Source organism: Siniperca chuatsi, linkage group LG1 (genome assembly GCF_020085105.1).
Source record: "Siniperca chuatsi isolate FFG_IHB_CAS linkage group LG1, ASM2008510v1, whole genome shotgun sequence".
NCBI classification, from domain to species: Eukaryota; Metazoa; Chordata; class Actinopteri; order Centrarchiformes; family Sinipercidae; genus Siniperca; species Siniperca chuatsi.
In genome coordinates, this window is record NC_058042.1 from 13,348,195 (window position 1) to 13,367,675 (window position 19,481).

General features: G+C 36.6%; 1 protein-coding gene and 1 long non-coding RNA gene across 7 annotated transcripts in view; one reads left to right on the forward strand and one right to left on the reverse strand.

Annotated features, from left to right (window-relative positions):
- Positions 1–19,481, reverse strand: part of gpc6a (glypican 6a) — a 238,289-nt gene that overhangs the window by 70,876 nt on the left and 147,932 nt on the right. The window lies entirely within an intron of this gene.
- LOC122875032 lies at positions 6,511–18,352 on the forward strand. Its single transcript, XR_006377729.1, has 3 exons — positions 6,511–6,580; positions 8,425–8,543; positions 18,140–18,352. It is a non-coding gene; the product is annotated as an uncharacterized LOC122875032 (long non-coding RNA).

Sequence of the window (19,481 nt, forward strand, 5' to 3'; positions counted from 1 at the left end):
GTCCAGCGAGGCAGCTGGCCTATGAGCCTATAATTGAATATTGTGTTACATTATATTGAAAGAAGCTTATTTCGCTTTGAATAATCTAAAGAGTATGTTAAACGTCAGATACTAAATTTCACCGTGACACAAACATATCTATTTTATTTCTAGTATTATATTTGCCATTGATTCAGTACACACACGTCTTCCTACTGAACTCTGCACCCGCTGATTGCACTGTCCCCTCATATACCTTAACTTAAATGCTGCTATATTGTTTTTGCTACATGTACCACATGTTCATTTGCACTACCGGATTATTTATTTATACATGTACAGCATCATTTGCACTCCTATACTGCATCATTTGCACTCCAGTACTATGTACTGAATACTGCAATAACTCATCCACTGCACTGTTAACTATTTCCATAAATTGCACTACTTTATATTCATTGCACTACTGTTCTGCCCAGTCCAATTCATTATTGTATATATCCATCAGTATACTTCTGTTTATAGTAATGTCATCTGTATATAATGTCCATAGTACCACTTGTAAATATTTTCATTATACTGCTCTATCCTGTATTTATGCACACACTTTATATCCTGCACTTGCTTATTGCATTTCTGGTTAGACCTAAACTGCATTTTGTTGCCTTGTACTTGTACATGTGTAATGACAATAAAGTTGAATCTAATCTAATCTAATCTACAGGATGGGGATCTAGCTAGCGTTAGCTGTCATGCGTCCAGATGTGGTGATGGCAAATAACCAGACTGTGAAAGCTAACAGCAATGAAAAGTCCTGGGACCTCAGCACTCTGTACATTACACCGTCATATGAATCTAGCGCATGAACTAATGTAGGGAGTGTTCAAATCACAGATTGGACAAATAAACTGTTAAAAACATTGGCCCACAAGCCGATTAACTACCTGTGTGACAGAATTTAAGTGCCTGACCACACAGATCAACCAATCAAATTTTACAGTACCAACATTGTCAGTTGGAACCAAAAACTCACGCTCCTTGGAGAACACTAATATAGGGGGCACTATCACTGCGAAAAATTAAATAAAATTTTTCTTCTTTTTAGACATTGCAGTTTTGACCAAATAAGAACATCCGTCAAAAGATACACCAAAGGATATATATGCTGATTTCTTATCAAAATTAATTTTCAGTTCGACTTTAACTATATGCTGTTTTAAACTGTAAATTACTTCAAACATAGACATCAAAATGCACAAGTGCAACAATACAATTCAAATTTAACATTAACGCATTTATATTATTGTTTCTTTGTCATCTGCTCTAGTGGCTTTCTTCCATGTGAGCACCTGATCTCCTGAGGCAGCATTGGCTCGGGGGGTCTCACTGAAGTCTCGCTAATAGGATCCTATGTTCCTGAGTGCACGGGTGTAAATGAGAAGATCATAACGCATCTCTCCATGCACAAATGTCAAATTTTCCTCCTCCCTTCTTTGTAAACAAACACGCTGCAGACATTTCACGTTTCATGCTTGCTAATAAACCACACGGGAGCCCTTATTCTGCTTGGATATTCTGGCTGGCTGGCATTCTTTGCAATGATAGCAGTCACACCTTTGCATGGTGGCCATATCTACTTCTAACAATACATTTCCCTCCTCTGATAATATGACTAAACCATAAGGCATGATGAATCAGTTCACATGTAGTCTATTTTGTTTATAGTGAAGGAGAGCTGTGCTGTATATAATCAAGGAAAACAAAAATCTAAGAAATGTTTGACAAATTCAAAACATGAAACATACAAAATGCAAACAGTAGAATCTCAGATTGCAAGAGCTTTAAAATTAACATTATAAGGCTATTCAATTTCATATTTAATTTTGATTAAGTTGGAGTTGAGGGCATTTGAAATACTAAATAGTGTGGGCTATTTAAGTATATTATAAAGGCATAGTGCAAAATGCCAGTAATTCATTTACATGTTTAAAAACAACAAAATAAATTAAAATTTAAATATTTTTTATTTTATTTTAATATCCTTTTATATTTTGTTTATTATGCAGGTTAGCAGAAATTAGCAATTAGAATTATTCCTAACTGCATCCCAAACCTAATAAAAACCCTATTGAGGTGGTCATCTTCAAAAAACATAACAAGTAAACAGAAATATAGATACTTCAGACAACCATCATATCCTTATACTCATTCTTGACTGTGTGCATCATTCAATGTTATCACACCATATTTTGGCATATTGTAAACTCAGATCTTGTTGGGAAAGGCAATGTTTAAATGAACTGCTGACTATGTTAAGTGGAATAACACTTTAACACACTGCAGCTGGGTTGAAGAGTCAAACTTTGAACAGTTTGACATCGCTGAGACTAAAATCCTCAACCCTGCATGATAATCCACTGTTCTGCAAAGTGTGCTAAACCACCAGTTTCAGTGCCAGAGAAGCTTACTGTAATATATATTATGTCCTCTGGCTCTACATGCTAATGTTACCAGAGATTTGCTTGCCCACCACTTCCAAGATTGGTGGGAGTTACAGTTCATGTTAAACGAATCCCTTGACCAGCTTTGTATTTCTCACCTTTTTGTGCAAACTGTTTAGCCAGTCTTTCTTTGGAAATGGCACACAATGTCCACACCTAAAACAGAGACCAATCCCTAGTCACTCATTCTAGTTTCTTTGCACCTGAGTGACCTGCCATTACACCTACATTTGTTTAAATATTAAGAGCCTGCAGGGCCTTTTTCATTCCATTTTTCCAATTAGACCCGAATCAAGGACAGGTAAGCCCCTGTATATTGTGCATGCAATATTGTATCTGTGTTACCATTCAAATAGCTTTCAGGATGGGTAATACATATCATAAAACAAAAGCAACACAATATTCCCTTATACTTAGTCCTGCTTACATAAAATAAAGTTCCCCCTCCATATGTCGAAAATGGAGGGGGAATATGTGGAATAGGTTGGGAAAAAATATTGGAACAGTATCTGCATAGTTCATGCAAAGTCCATTATAATTATTTCCATGAAAGAAATTAACTAATAAACAAGAAAGACTGGGGTAAGATGAATTGTGCTGGGAAGAAAATTCGGAACTCACAAAATTAACTTTTATGCAGTCTGATTGAGTCCCAGGCAATGACATGAATGGTCATTACGAACAGATCACACGCTATTCTGTGCAGTAGTGTGTAGATATGTAAAGTTACTGTGAAACACTGCTAATACATAATAATTTAATATCTTAGCCTGATAAAATAACTTGTGGATCTGGACTACACAAATGGCTTTGATAAGGTTTTAATACCAGGCAGGTATAAGCCACTGGAGACTGACACCGCATAACGACATTCAAGGTTTCTATGATTATATGGACTGTGTTATTGATTTTCCAATCAAAATGACAGTAAATGACCGACTTCAGTGGTCTTCTGTTATTTAGGCCTTTGTGAACTAAAAACCAGAAACATAAGGAGGGCCAGGATTTTTTATCCACACAACATCATGATAGATCTCGGCAACAATGCACAAGTTTACACTTTTCATTTGAGAATGTTTTTCTTAGCCATAAGCTCAGCGAAAGTGCTGAGCTCTAACGATGGCAATGTTGGATGGTTGATCCTGTTGTGTGTGAGGAACAGCACCTCCTCTAGAGGCCACTTGAAGAACTTTTAGACAGTCTTCTTAGCACCATTGACTGTGTGTGTCATTTAGTGTTAACAAAGTCTTTGTGTGTTTGAAAAACATTTCTGTTGGAATTAATGTTGGAAAACCTCAAGGGGGAAATGACTATTTTTAATACTATTTAGAAGACAACAGCAGCCTTTGCTTTTACAAACAAGTCTACTCTAAAAAAGTTGCTTATGACATATTTTCAGATAACCAAATCAGTTTAAGCAATTGACCAAAGTTATATAATCTGAGTTTTTGAAACAATGATCAAGTATACTGAAATAATCACCACCCTTCTCTTGTGTTGAATTTTTATGTGATTACAAGGCCTTTTACCTGGAAAACAGACTGGACTGAGAGTTTCAGACAGCAGCTACAGCTTGCCAACTCATGAAGAGTGAATTGCTCTCTGCTGGCCAAAACACATATTTGGCCAGGGAATTATCATTGAGAGTTATTGACCTTGGATAACATTCAGCTATCCGGCCTTTAGGGTCTTAATACTTGGACGTATGTCGATACATGGGCGTATGCTTCCTGACACAGTACAGCACAGTTTAGGAATGATCCCACATCCAAATCTCTCAAGTAATGAAGGAAGTACAAATCAAAATAAGTTGGAAAAGGCTTCATGGATGTCGCAAGAAAATGGAAAAAAACAAGCCAACAAACTTGGGAGGGGTCCAATTTCAGAGCTTAACTAACTCTGTGAAAGAGACAGGCAAATATACCAAAATGTTTCGCAAAAAGTCCAATTGTCTGCTTATTGAACAACGTTTTAGTTATATGAAAATACAATACATATTGCACCATATGAATTGTGAAATATTTTAGACTTTTTGCGAAACATTTTGGTCTTTTTCACAGAGTTAATTAAGATCTGAAATTGGACCCCTCCCAAGTTTATATATATAAATTTATAAAAAACAAGCTGTACAGTATTTCTAATAGAGTTTTTAGAGTATAGAACAACGTTCTCATGGTCTTTTTATGGTTATGTCTTTTAGAGACTTTCTTAAAATGAATCTAATAATAACCTTTATTTTTTGCTGTATTGATTCATTTGTATGTAGTATCTTAGTTATGTAACATACAGTATCTTTAAGTTCACAAAAAGGTTTGTTACATAAAGCTGCTGTATAAATATCACTTATGATCATTATTATTATTATTTTTCATCATCTTGCCACCCTTTGGTTTTTTTCTGAGGGGAAAGCATAATGAATAAAAATCCTAATAATGAATATAAAAACTGTGGTAAAGTGAACCACCACATTAGTACCAGTCATAATTGAGGTTGGACTTTGTAATTTTCATATTGCATACAAAATATACAACGTGTTACCCTTGAAGTAATTCTGAGCATGAAGAATCCATTTTCTCTGAGAGCAGTACAAAGTGCTCCTTTAATATCTGGCCTAATTACTGTAAATAATTATTATGATTAATAAAGGTGACCTTTCTGTTGCTCTGATAATAACACTTATCCACAGAAAAAAAAACCCTGCATTCACCCATTAATTTTACTTCACACTATTTGAAATCTCAGTCACTCATTTTTTACTGGCTCAAACAATGGAATCTCTAATTCATAGTATGGTTAATTAAGACTAAATTTCAATTAACGGTCCAACAATCTTGAATGACGAGAGGGTGGTTATTGTACAAAGCTTAGCATGGATATTATTACATATCTTTTAGCCTGGTAATGTAATGCATTTTGAAAGGAGTCAGAGAGACACACCAGTTAGTGAAATATCTCAACATCTATTGGATGGAGAGCCATGAAATTTGGTACAGACATTCATGGTACCCACAGAATGAACTGTAATAACTTTGTTGTCTGAATGTCTGACTCATCTAGCACAATCATCAGGTAAAACATTTTAATTGTCCAATTCTTTGGTTTAAGCCCAAATACATCCAAAACTAATGACTAAATCTATAGCTAATGTATAGCTATATGTTAAAAATGAATTCATTCCTCTATCATGAAAGATTCTCACTCCACTCAGCCATGAAATATGCAGGTTGTGCAACGAACTGGCAACCACTGGAATGGAATGGAAGGGGGAAGGGGGAGTGCGTCATCTAGTGGCTGGATGTTATCAATGTTATCAATTGCACCTTTAAAAAAACAAAGTGCTTATCAGATGGTCAAATAGCTTCTGAAACCCCCTCCCCTGACACCATACTGATGTCGTAGCTCTGTGATGCTATACTCAGGCACAGTGGTGCTTTGAGCTAAATATGTCATATGTTAATATTAATGTCATCAAGCTAACATGCTCACAATGACAATGCTAACATGCTGATCTTTAGCAGATATAATGTTTACCATCTTAGTTTAGCGTGTATCCATGCTAACATTTGCTAATTAGAATTAAATAATAATACAAAGTACAATTGATGCTAATGGGAATGTTTACTTTGTGCGGTGGTGTTTCATGTAACGTTATCTATGGTAATCTTAGGATATGGCTAGCTAGCTTTAGGTAACCCTTTTTCCCCCATCATTTAATAATTATAGGGGCCCTATATTGCAACACTTACCGTAAAATGACACAATCATCCTAACACTATAAGACATTAGATCAATATTTACATTTTAATCCAAAGAGTACAGCACAGTACATTGTGGGGATGCTATAAAAACCCACAGCCCTCGACATTAGTCAGACAGCTACAGTAAAAAGTAAGAGTGGGTGGAGCTGAGGAGCCTGGTTGCTGAAACACGCCCACCTAGCGCAAAGTTACCAAGCTAGCTAAGGCTAAGAAGCTAGCTAAGGCTAAGAAGCTAGCTAAGAGGCTAGGATATATGCTACTCTGCGTTGCTAGCCAGCTAACCCTGTGGTATGCAGCTGACAGTCTACAGTTGGTACCCAGTCGTCCCAGCTTACTCTTGAGGTAAGTTAACCTGAAACTATACAACAAAATTTGAAATAATGATTTATCTGTTATTGAGATTATACTACACAATATTTAAAATGCCGCAACGTTTTTTAAATATATAATTATGGTAACTTGCAACACTAGATTTTGTCGAGACTTGCAGAAATTTGGTTAGTGTTACCATGGTTACAGTGTTAGTAATGTTTACTTAATACATGTCTAACGAAAAATTTGAAGCAAATCAATTAACCTGAATTTATCGTAGAAAAGGTTTCAGTCGTAGTCATCTGGACACTGTTTTCAGAATCAAGACGTTTCGGCTCCCATCCGGAAGTCATTCTCAATTGTGAAAAAATGGGACGGGATAGGAGCCGAACACTCCTGGACGAATGAGGGACTACACCGTCTAACCTGAATTTAGATTTTCACATAACTTTAGTTGCAAGTGTTTTAATTACCATGAAATACAAATCACATTGGCCAGGGTGTGTTAGTCAGTGAAATTTGTAGTGTTCATGTGGATGTGTGTGGATAGTGTAGGATAAGGTGTTCTGAAGTAAAAGTAAAACAAAATGCTAAGAAAAGCAATAGGGTGCAGGCAGTGACAGGGAAGAGAGCGAGCCACTTGCAGCAGCAGTGACAGCAGGCTGTTAGCAGTGACAGCACCGGCTGTCACTCAAAGTGGCATTGGGCATTTTAACACGGGGTCTATGGGGATTGACTCTCTTTTGGAGCCAGCCTCAAGTGGCCATTCGATGAACTGCAGTTTTTGGCACTTTGCGTTAGCTTAATTTTTCAGCCCCGAGGTTGCTGCTTGGCGTCACAGAGCAACGACAGCTACGACTGTATGATCATGTCAGTATTTTCAGATTTTTAAATTAACATGAGTACCGTAGCTGTTGAGTTCAACGCAGCTGGCAACATGGCTAGTTATCCACAAGTACCTCAGCAAAGTGTCTCATAATAGGGCTAACGTTAGACTGCTATATGAGATGACACCCTCAATAACAGTCATGTGTTGGGTCTAGACACTATAATGAGCAGATTTACAGTAGTTCTGAACTTTAAATTACCTTCAACATGACACACTGGTAATATATTGGGATCCCACATCCACTCTGGTCTTAAAGAAGAACGACCATCTCTTCATAAGTGGACTAGTCCGCCACAATCAACTTGCCCTGCATAAACTTGTACTGGCCCCAGGCCATCGGTTATATCGGACCCTGGCCCACTTCTAAATCCCTTCTGATACATATCTTTGTTATAATGTTAAATTGTTTAAGGGAAATATATCATTAGGTAACTGGACCAACTGTCACTAATGCTAATGTAGCTCCTCAGGGATTGACGCTGTTATTTTTCTAACTTTGACAATCTAACCTGTGACAACACATTAGTTAAGGTTGTAAGGACTATGACTGCCTGTAGTTTTTGTTTATTTTGTTTAAATATGCAGAAGTGTAATTTTATGGGTTATTGCTGTTCGGATGATTAAGCTAAGATAGCTAATATGTGCTAATGTCAGTGTACGCTTTTTCCATACTAACTGGCAACTATACCACGTGATACCAACGTCGTTATACTCTTGGCTCACAAGCTTTGTTAGAAGCAGGAACCAAGCTTCAGACATCTCACACAGAGATAAACAAAACAATCATTTTGGATCTGTCAAAATTTTTAAAGTGATAAATTCACAATCATATATTATTTTTGGGGGGAAAGTGGTACTTTTATTCCGCACTTTTCTAAAAGCTCTGTGGATGTATTATTATTTTTTTAAATATTCGTCTACATAAAAATTTTATCAATATAACCTTTAAGATAATTTTTTGGGACATTTCTGCTTTATTTGACAGTGATATTAGAAAGAGACAGAAAAGGCAGGGGAGAGAGAGGGTTGACATGCAGCAAAGGGCCAAGGCTGGACTCGAATGCAGGCTGCTGCGGGAAGGATATGTGGCGTGTGCTCTACAAGGTGAGCTACAGGGGCGCCCTGACAAGCACTTTTGAAGAAGCATCCTGGCAGCTTCAGCCTTGTTTAATCAAATGATTGTAATATTTATATAATTTAATTTAGAGAAAAGCATTTCTCTTCACTCTCTTTATCAGAGTTTTCAGTAACATTGATACTGAGAATTTACTGGTCACCTTCAAGGCTGACCAGTAAATTATGCTGGACTAGCATCTAACCATATCTCTGACCTTGTCAGCCCCTATGAACCTGATCCTCTTACAGACATGGTTAGTGTTTCATATTCCAGGTTGAAGACAAAGGTGTCACATTCCGTCCACTGGTATGTTCAATGTGTTATTGTACTTGAGCCGAACATTAACAGAGTAAAGTTATTCTAATATTGGTTAATGTGAAGTCATCCGCTCAAATACCGAGAGCAATGGTTGAGTAATCATAAATATAAATAATATATGAACAATGTTTTGTTTCACTTTTCAAGTTAGCTTTGATGTGTAGGTGGAGGGAGAACAATAGTGGCAGTGGCACCTGTCATTGAAATGGCACAACATGTCATCTGACATCGTGGCCTATTGAGGCCACTGCAGGTGGAGAAATTGGTAGGCTACAAAAAGCACTTTCTCTTTGATTGTAAGGGACTGACACCAGCACCTGTTGTTTACCTTTGATGTTTGAGATTGCTGATATCACACAATGTGTATGTACAAGGACATGGCAATTTTACAATATGCCTCAGATGTTCAGATTGTAACATGTTTTTTCATCCTGTCCTTATCTGTATCGTCTTCCATTTGTGATGAAATGTTATAATTAAAGTTAAAAGATATACTGTGCACAATGAAGAACAATTAGAAACTAGAAACAATTTATAATAACCATCCTTAATAAATATATATTTTTTATACTGTTAACTATCAAACAATGACTTATTTATATCAGTTAACTTAGGACTACTAAATGCAGTAATTACTTGATCATTGATGACCTTTATATAATAACATATGAGCCATGATGATAAAGGCATTTGCAGTCCATTTGTTAACCGTTTATACCTATAACCAATTTTTTGTATAAACAGAAAGAGTCAAAGCAATGTTTGATTTCACAGTTTGATTTCAGTGTGACTCCAATAGCCTCCACATATAAAATATTTAAAGAATTTATGTTTTATTATGTACTTCCTTCATCAATCACCCCCAGTACATGTTAGCACTATGTGCACTGTTTACTTATGGTAGGCTAAAAAAACAGACCCTTGTAATTTCCACCTCATTGTTATTCACAATTTAAAGCCACCACTTCTCTATATCACAAATGGTAAATGGATGGTACATTATATATAGCACCTTTCTAGTCTTTCTGAGCGCTTCAACTACGTATCTCATTCATTCAATTTGGGGTTCAGTGTCTTGCCCAAGGACACTTCGACATGTGGGCTGGGGGAAGCTGGGATCAAACCGCCAACCTTCCAATTGGTGGACAACCCGCTCTACCACTAAGCCACAGTCGCCCCACAACAGATACGTGAAATGACAGCATGGTTTGTTTTGTTTAGTTCTCTCCAATATTCATTACCTGCACAAGATACAACAGAAAATGTGTGTGTGTGTGTGTGTCTTCAGCCAATTATGATAATATTGTTTTTCTGCCCTGTTTGTTACCCGGAACAGACTGTGAGAGTGGACAAACAATCCTTAAACAAGGTTTGGTTCTGTCTCTCCCCTCTATCTGTTGATAATTATTTGACTATTAAGGCAAACAATGATCAACATTATCAATACTGTATAAAAAACAGTAAGGCTCTATTATAATTTTATCCCAAAAAACATCATTTTGTTTGCAATAAATGATTTTCATGTATGCAATTATACATGTAGTATAGTTGGGCAAAAGCTTATTTTTTTATTTGATACTGTGATGGTTTACTGTTTCCAAACTATACTAATTTATCCAACTGATTTGCCAATATTGTGTAAATTCTGCCCCGAAGATTGTTTTCCTCATTTGGTTTGGTTCAGTATTACATAAGAATATGCATGAAAGAAAATGGCAAATGGGAATCATTACTGGCACACAATTGTGAGCTTTCTTGTTACTGGCTGTCTGACTTTTTCTCTCCCCTTGGACACATATTTAAGCTGTAGCCAAAGAACAGTGTTTTCTTAATATTTAGCCAAGCTATCTATGATGAACTGCATTGAGGAATATGTTTTTGGGGTCACAGGACTAGTTTGTGGGACCGGACAGTACATTTACATAGATTTAGCATTTCTGTAAAAAAAAAAAAAAAAACCTCAAATCACTCATTTCTCTAGGGTTACATTCTCTGGTTTCTTGTCGGGATTAAAAATTGTTAAAACTTTAAAGCACAAGTAAAAACAACAGCAGTATTGCTAAAGGGAGAAAAGCTGCATAATGTATTTGTAATGTATTTGTATCTGCATAATTGCTGCAAGACAGTTATACAAAACAAAATGATTATAAATGTTTCATATAAATATGTACATACACGTTATTCGTAACAGCATATTGTGATTTTCTGAAACACACCTACTGTATTCTCTAAACTAAAACTACAGTCTCAGTATTTCAGTTTACACTCCATTCTAGTTTGATTTGTAGCTTCTCACTGTGTTTGTAGCTCGACTTTTAATGCACTAAAACATAAACCATAAGATACAGTATTAATAAACAGAGTCTCATTCATGAAATGCATCCTGACTTAATCCTCTTGCTCGATTCATTAAACATTCAGAAACATCTGTTTTCAATCATATCGATGTTGATGAATCCCAATCATTCATTAATGGAAAGGATGATAACAGGACCTTAATTATCATGAGTTAACATATCCTAATGACACTGGATGAGAAACATCATATTAGTCAGTGGAGAACACCCACATTTATATATCAAGAGGACCATCGTGGCATTGATGAAAGTGAAAAATAAAAGCTTCAGCAAAGCAGAATTTAAGGTAATAATAGGTGCCTAAAATCACCATTACCGCCTCACAAAAGAACAACCTCTGACAGGAGATCACGGAGGCGGTGAACTCGCATTATATCCTTTCAGAGAACCAAACAAAAAGTTATCCTGACTTTCCAATAAAGAGCAAAACAGCAATGCAGAAGAAAGTTAAAGGCCACAGGAGAAGGGACCAGTGCGTTCTCCCAAACTGATACTGGGCATGGTTCAGTCTCGTGTTTCTCCAGGTGGGAACAGTGACATCACATCCAGCACTAAAACTTTTCACCAGCTTATGGAGTCAAGGGAACAAACCAGGTCAGACTGTGGGCTGAGAGGTAGGAAAGCGAGTCTCCCCACAGTCTCACTTCCCTCTTCCCTAATTACACAATAAAAGAACACAAACATGGCATTTACAATAAATGGCCACTTTTTTTCAATACTTTGTCCTAATTTTAGAAAAAATGTTGGTATACAGTAAATTACAGCCAGCCTATTCCCTGTGCAGTGTCCATTTTCAACAATAAAAGCCTAAATGATCTGTTAACGTTGCACACATTTGACACATGCTCGGAGCTGGGAGTAAATTACTAACATTTTTCACACTTTTTTTCCTCTTACTTCAGTCAGACCTTCTGAATGGATGTGGTGTTACTTTGCTTGTGTGACTGAATTAGTTTCTAAAATGTTGAGGTGCACAGCATAAAAGGATGTGCATATTTCTTCTTTGCCATTTAGCTAATTTCTGCCTTTAAAGTAAGCACAATAGCAACTGCTTGCAGTTAGAACTAGCTACCAGAGGGAAAATTACAGGAATGGGAGCACATTTTAAAGTCCACCTCCCAAAGTAAATGGAAACCGAAGCTGTTTAATTCATGTGTTATTACATTAAAGTAAGAAGTAATTTTATTACACCTTCATGAAATCAACTTAACTGTTATGATAATATCTACCATGAGTCAATAGAAATTTGTCAATTGTCAGACATTTTTCTAAATCATTTATACCACAGTGAATATCTTTTCAATCAATCTGGCTGTAATAGGCCATTGTGATAAACTTTGCAGGTCATGCAAGATGTACTGGATTAGCCACAAACATACATTCCCATACGGGTATTTGATTCATAAACAGTTTCTGAATTTAATTTCCAGAAAAAGCACAATATCACATTGGCCAGCATTAATACTACATCTGTAGTAAGTAATTAGTATTAATTAATTAATACTATGTCTGTTTGGACATTTCTTAAACTGCTGAATTGTTTTTATTTAATTATGTTAAAATTACTGATGGTACTGATAGATCACTGACCCCTGCTTGGGAACCAGTGTGTCTGTTTTACTGTTTGCAGTACTGGTGTTTTATCATGTTTGTTTTCAAGGTGCAATGCTTTAATTCACAACTGTCTGTTACTACATCAATGTGCACAGCAGCCTCTGTCTAGGGACTGGAGGTGAAAATTAGCTTTTAGCTAGATCTGGTGAAATAAATGTATTGTGCATTGTCTCCTAATAGTCGACCAAACCATTAGTTGATGAGAAGAGTCTTAGTCGCAGTGTTACATAACATTCTTTCTCAGCCAAGGAACTCAAACCGTTTTCTGATGCCCCAAAAAATATGTATTTAAATAATTAAATTAATATCATAAACTTGCGATGACTAGTTGACTAATGGCTTGAACTAACGACTACTAGTCGACTAGGAAAATCTTTGGTACATGCACAGTCACAGAAGATTTTACGTTCAGTGTATATCACCTATCTCCATTAACTACTGGTAGATGTTCGCTCACATTGTGAACTCCAGTGCAATATAGCTGGACTGGATTGATTGAATTGAATTCATGAGATGCTGTTTACATTAAGCAAAGTGAATTATTCTGTCAGGGCACAGCCAGATTTAAAGCTAAGGACATTTGAGCTACCTCTCTTAAAACAGCTTTCTACTGTATTCAGGCAGTGCCTTTATTAGCATTTCAAAACTGTCAAAGTGAACGGATACAACTCAACTTTGACATTTAAAGGCTATCCAAATTTGCTGTCCGAGTGCTTAAATATATTTTTCTTAGGATGCACAGAGAGTTTAAAATTAACTGTTTGCATGAAAAATAGACATACATGGAGCAGATATTGATTAAATGGTAGGTCACTTCAGGCATGATTGTTCATCAATCAAAATCAAATTCACTTTAAACTACGAGTGAGAGTAAACCGATGAGTGAATACATGAATACCTGAAGCCTTGATTCCCAGGCAATATCAATCTACTCTGATGACAATGCATTTTCAATGGATGACATTGTGTGCAATGATACTGTACAGAGCGGCGACCAGGTGGTAAAATCCATTTTCCCCACATACATGATGCATATCACACTGGAGCTGACAGCATCAGTACAAGGGGCTCGTAATTAAAGTCCTCTGTTGTAGGATATAGAGGAACGGGAGACAAATTTCTTACACCCTATCAATCACACAGTGGCAGCTCATTAAACCATCTTTAAAATTAAAAGTTGCACCAGCCACTGCCTTTTACAAAGAGCAATTGTTTTCTGACAGCTAAGTGAATCTCTGGTGAGATCTCTGGGAGAAAGGTTGAGTGTAGAAGACTTTTATGCAGAGAGCTGACAGACTGAATTCAGAAGGAGCCCATTCTCTGTTCTCAAAGAAATAACTTCGGCTGTACTTGATGCTCTCTGATAGCTGCAGAGGGGGACGGGGGGGGTCACATTTTTGCCTTGGATAATGGGCTTTTAGACACAATGTCACACAGCCAGCTAGCCAAAACAGAGAAATTTTGCAATTCAGCATCTGTTGCATTAAAAGATGCTCGATGGTTCCCAAACGTACCATCTGGCTCTGTAAATAAAGGATGAGTGGATATCCATGCCAGTTTCTTCTGCAGATTTGTAAGTTAGCTGAAAGATAATTTGTATCAAATAAATGGTAATGAAGGACTGTTATCACAAACCCATTTTGCCAAATACTGTACACAAAAAATGATGAAAATACTGGTATTAGTTGAAGTAAACAAAGGCACCATCCCATGCTGTTGTGGCTCAATATATACATGATTGCTACAGTTTACTACATTGCTGCCATCATACAATGAGATAATCTGGGGTTCTAAAGCATGCATTCAAAGCATAATAAATTAGGTTACATTAAGTAACTAATCTAGTCAAGTATACATGAATATTCATACTCTGGTATACAGTAATCATTGTAGAGCCAGGCACACGTTGTCATTTCTCACACAGAGAACTGCTGTCATTAAAGCCAGATGCCGTGTACCTTGAATTTATATTCCACCATGCAATTGTAACACTATCATAGTAGAGAAAGAAATACTGTTATGTTGTAGTCACAGAACAAATCACTGACATTGCATTAATAAGAGGCTTTTTATTTTATATTATCTGTATGTTGTTGCCAGAGATGGAAAGAGAAATAACTGGTACAGTATGTTAAACAGGCTCCCTGAAAGCAGGCAAAGACTGATAATTCCAGTGACACTGCCAACACCAGTACAGGATTTGTCCTCTGTTACATTCTGTTTCTGTCCCTGACTTAATTAATGATACATATGGTGGTTTACTAAATATGAGATATATTTCTGTCAAACCAAATATACAAGACTAGCTACATATATAGTGTACGCTGTGGATAAAAAGCAGTTTGGATTTTCCCGTAGACTCTCTGGGGGTTAACAACCGATTATGGGGATGAATAACATACTTGCGTCAGATGCATAATCACCTAGTTTAGTCATCAATACTGTAAATGTGGATGGAGTCAAGATACTGGTGGTGGGTGGCGGTCTAATACAGATAGTATGGTTTAGATTTGATCAACTGTGATTCTGCTTATTGATTTTAGTTCTTAGCAAATCCTATATGTCATATTTCTTCCATATTATTGGAGTACAAACAAAAAACTAAATATGTTGAGCACCAAAACCACTTTTATTGTTAGCAAAGTTACAGTAGGCTGTTAAAACAGTCATTTGTCATAAAGGATGAGGTATTTTGTGATTCAAATGTTTTGCATGTGGAAGTATTAGCTGCATCTGGGCCATTGTTACTACAACTGGGGGCAAAAACACAGCATTCTTATACCATGCTGTAGGAAATACTTTGACCTGTTGACTACCTTCTTCCCTAAAATGTTGCTGTTGCTACTGTTGTTTGTGGGGCTTAGCTTCATTTCCAGGGGATTCTTCCAAACGAACACATTATAATGCACGTGTTGACGCATGTGTAACCAGATGTAGATGGAAGCTCAGTAGGTCCAAACTCAGTGGTACTGTACTTGTACAGTACGATTACTGTACTTAAGTATAGTTCTGAGTTACTTGCACTTTGCTTGAGTATTTCTATTTTATGCTACTTTATATTTTAGCTATAATTACGTACTGCTTTTAAAAACCTACAATGAGCATATAAAATGCAGTGCATTGTTGTACAGTAAATTGAACCACCCAACAGTATGTATGCAGCTGGCTACAACATTAAAATGCAGCTTACATTTTACCACAACAATAATAAAAATCCAATTGTATAATACATAATAATGTAACACTAACAGGGCCCACTTTGGCATTTCTCCGATAATACTTGGTACTTTTACTTATGTAAGATTTTGACTGCAGGACTTTAACTTGTAATGGAGTATTTCTACAGACTTATACAGATATTTTTACTTAAGTAAAAGATCTGAATACTTCTTCTGTACAACTGTCCAAAAGTCACTTTCAGGAATTAATAAGCAGAATCAAAACATCATGTTTATTACATTTCCTGCTCTTATAAATTTGTAACTGGTTCCAATTCAGAACCGGTTCTCTGTACCCAAACGTATAATTTGATGATGGAGCCAGCATAAGAAGCAGCAGGCAGGACGATAAAAGAACAACTAAATCATTCAAAGAGAACACTGACTGTGATTGCCTCTGGTGTAGATAAGACAGGGCAATGATTTTTTTAAGACTTGCTGAATGATGGCGTGAACCAGGAGGGAGTTGCCTTTTAAATAAAGGACGGTGGTAAATTATATGAGAGGACTAGAGCAAAAAGGCATGGCTTAGGTATAATAATGAAATAAGAAGGGGAGGAGGGTGAAGGAAGTAGCCTTTGTGATAAGCTCTAATGAATGCATACCTTCTTCTCTTCTACTTATTACCACTTTCACATACAGCAGTATGTATATATACCAAATATGACCAATTCATTATTTGTGTGTGAGGCAAGATGACATATTAACCCTTACATATCCAATTAGCTTGATGTTAAATGTTACCCTGAATATGTTTTTAAAGATGAACTCCTGGCAGATTTATTCAACTTCTAATGCAGTCATTGTGTGTCAGTGACTTGTGTTTCCTCCTTTGCACTCTGCGACTGCAGCATTGCTTAAGCTCTGCTAACAAATTGTCTAATCTAATCCAAGTGCCAGAACATCAACATTTTCTGACAACCTCATCAAAAAGAGGAGACCAATAAACCAACAAAGCAGAAAAAATATTGGCCAGAAAATGGGCTTTATTAACAAGCGCGCACAGAGAAGACGACACACAGAATGATAAATGTAAGTGGTTTGGATGGCTGTGACCAAGCTAGCCTACATAGTCTGCTAGTTTGAATCTTTCCCTGATCTGTGTCAAAACCAACAAGTCTCAGCTCTTCTAGCATCCAAGTTCTTTAAAGAAAGAGGCAGTCTGTTCCCACATTCATCACTCCTGCCACCCATCATTGGCCTGTTTGACAGGGGTGGACGCAGAAGAGTGCATGCTACATGGGCCTTTCATTGTGAACCACAGGAGATGTGCAGTCTGTGGAGCCCAGAGCATGAAGGCAAGCTGGTAGTGTCATAGGAGGTCAAACAATAGTTATGAAGTATCATTATTGCATTGTTTTAAAATTCAGGTTTCTAAATAAGTGTTTTACTGACACCTTTCATAACATTGTTGAAATACACAGTAATTAAGTAATCATTTACTAGAATGTGATTTACAAATCTTAAGGCTTAAGTTTTCTGGCAGTGACCGAATGAAGCCAATGCAATATACTAAACTTAATATGTGATGGTCTTTGTCAGTGCCCTCCAAAACGACCAAATGATTTTAATGTTTCAACCACATCCTCATATGAACATTCCCTAATCTGCCATCCTTATGGTTGAGGTTTGGTTATGTTTAGGCAACAAAACTCTTTGGTTAAGATTAGGGAAAGATTACCTTAATGGGAAAAAGAAACCATTGTTGACTGTCAGACCAGCCATCGACCCTTGCCTCATTACTGCTTGTCAGGAAAATGTGAATGTGTCATTTCAAGCATTTGAAAAAAAGACCAATGCTGTTGTTTTTGTGGTGAGGACAGTCTCTTAGTAGGTGATCCAATGTCTTCCAAACTAAAACTGTTGGTGCACATCTTCACACATGGAAAACATGGTGACAGGGATTTCAATATCTTCAGAAATTGAAATGAATTCAAATTAAAATGGGACATTGTCTGCCCTTGGTGGCAAATTTGAGGTGCCATGTATTGCATTGCAACTCCCAGACAAGGACATCTGTTTTCTCTTGGGAGAAGCCAGTCTTAACTCTACTCTCCTGCTTCTGCTTTATAACAGGAAAGAGAAGAACTGATCTGATAGACCATGATTGATGGCATCCCAACCCACCCTCACCTGAATTGCAGAGATGTATACCTCTGTCCTCAAAAATAACACCCATAATCACCCTGTCTTGTGTGCCTGTGTGTCATTCACTGTTCTTCACATTATGTGCAGGTGATTTATCTTGAAGGCCCTACCAGTTGTTTGGCAATTAAAAATAAATGGACATTTGAGGACAGTGACAAAGTGGTATTTCAATTAAATCTATACACAACATTTTAAAATACCTTAGGATAACCTACATATAGACTTGGACAGTAATTAATACATTTTGTATTCTAAACACACAAAGATGTAATTGAATATTAAAAGTGTTTTGCACAGTATGTACATTACAGCATTACTGTTCGTGCTCCCATCTTTGGTGCGTTTGAGTCTTAACTTTCAGGCTTGCTTTAAAGGCTTATTCTACTTAAAACCTTAGACAAATATTTCAGAAATTCAGAAAAAAAATGTATTTATTTATCACATGCTCATACGTGTGCAGTGAAATGCAAAGGGTGGCATTCCCTTGAGGCTGTGCTAAAAAGGCTAATGTGCAATAAAGAATAATATTTAGAATACAAGTAAAAGTAAGAATTAGAAAAACAAATATAGAGGATAAAAATTCAAAGATGAAAAAAGTATTAAAATGTATATATAGTGTATATTGGCCCTGGGTGTTATCATTATCATGCAATATCAATATCATTTTCAATGTACTGTACAGTGATAGAGGAAGTGGGACATACAAATACTAATCAAGCACTATACGACACATATCTTTTGAAGCACTATGTGAAGATATTTGTATTGTGAAATTAGGCTTACTGTCCATGCACTGTATCTTACATTGTATCGTACCTTAACTACATGTGTCAGTATATATCAGTATACTGTAACTCTGCCTCTACTGTAACTGTTGCTCTTGCCACAGAATGATATTTTTTAAGTTATTCTACACTGTGAATAGAGTAAGTTCTCTCAAATAAATATAAGCTGCATAGTGAATTAACTTTCTCACCACAGATGGCGCAATACTGACTCTAAATTGGGTCTTTGGGGATCATTTTCCTTCAAAACCACCTGCAGTATCTACCGAGATTGAACTTTGAGGAGTACTTGTCATTATCTCAATGCACTAAAATAATTGTCCTTGAGGAAATTAATTACCTTTGTGCACTGTTGCACTGTGTGGAAAGTGATTTAGAGTTAATGAAAGCTGAAGCACTGTCATCTCTTCCACAGGCTCTCATTTTTCAGGCTAGTAAAGTCAGTCGAATTAGTGGGTCACTCCAAGTTGCCCAGACCTGACTGT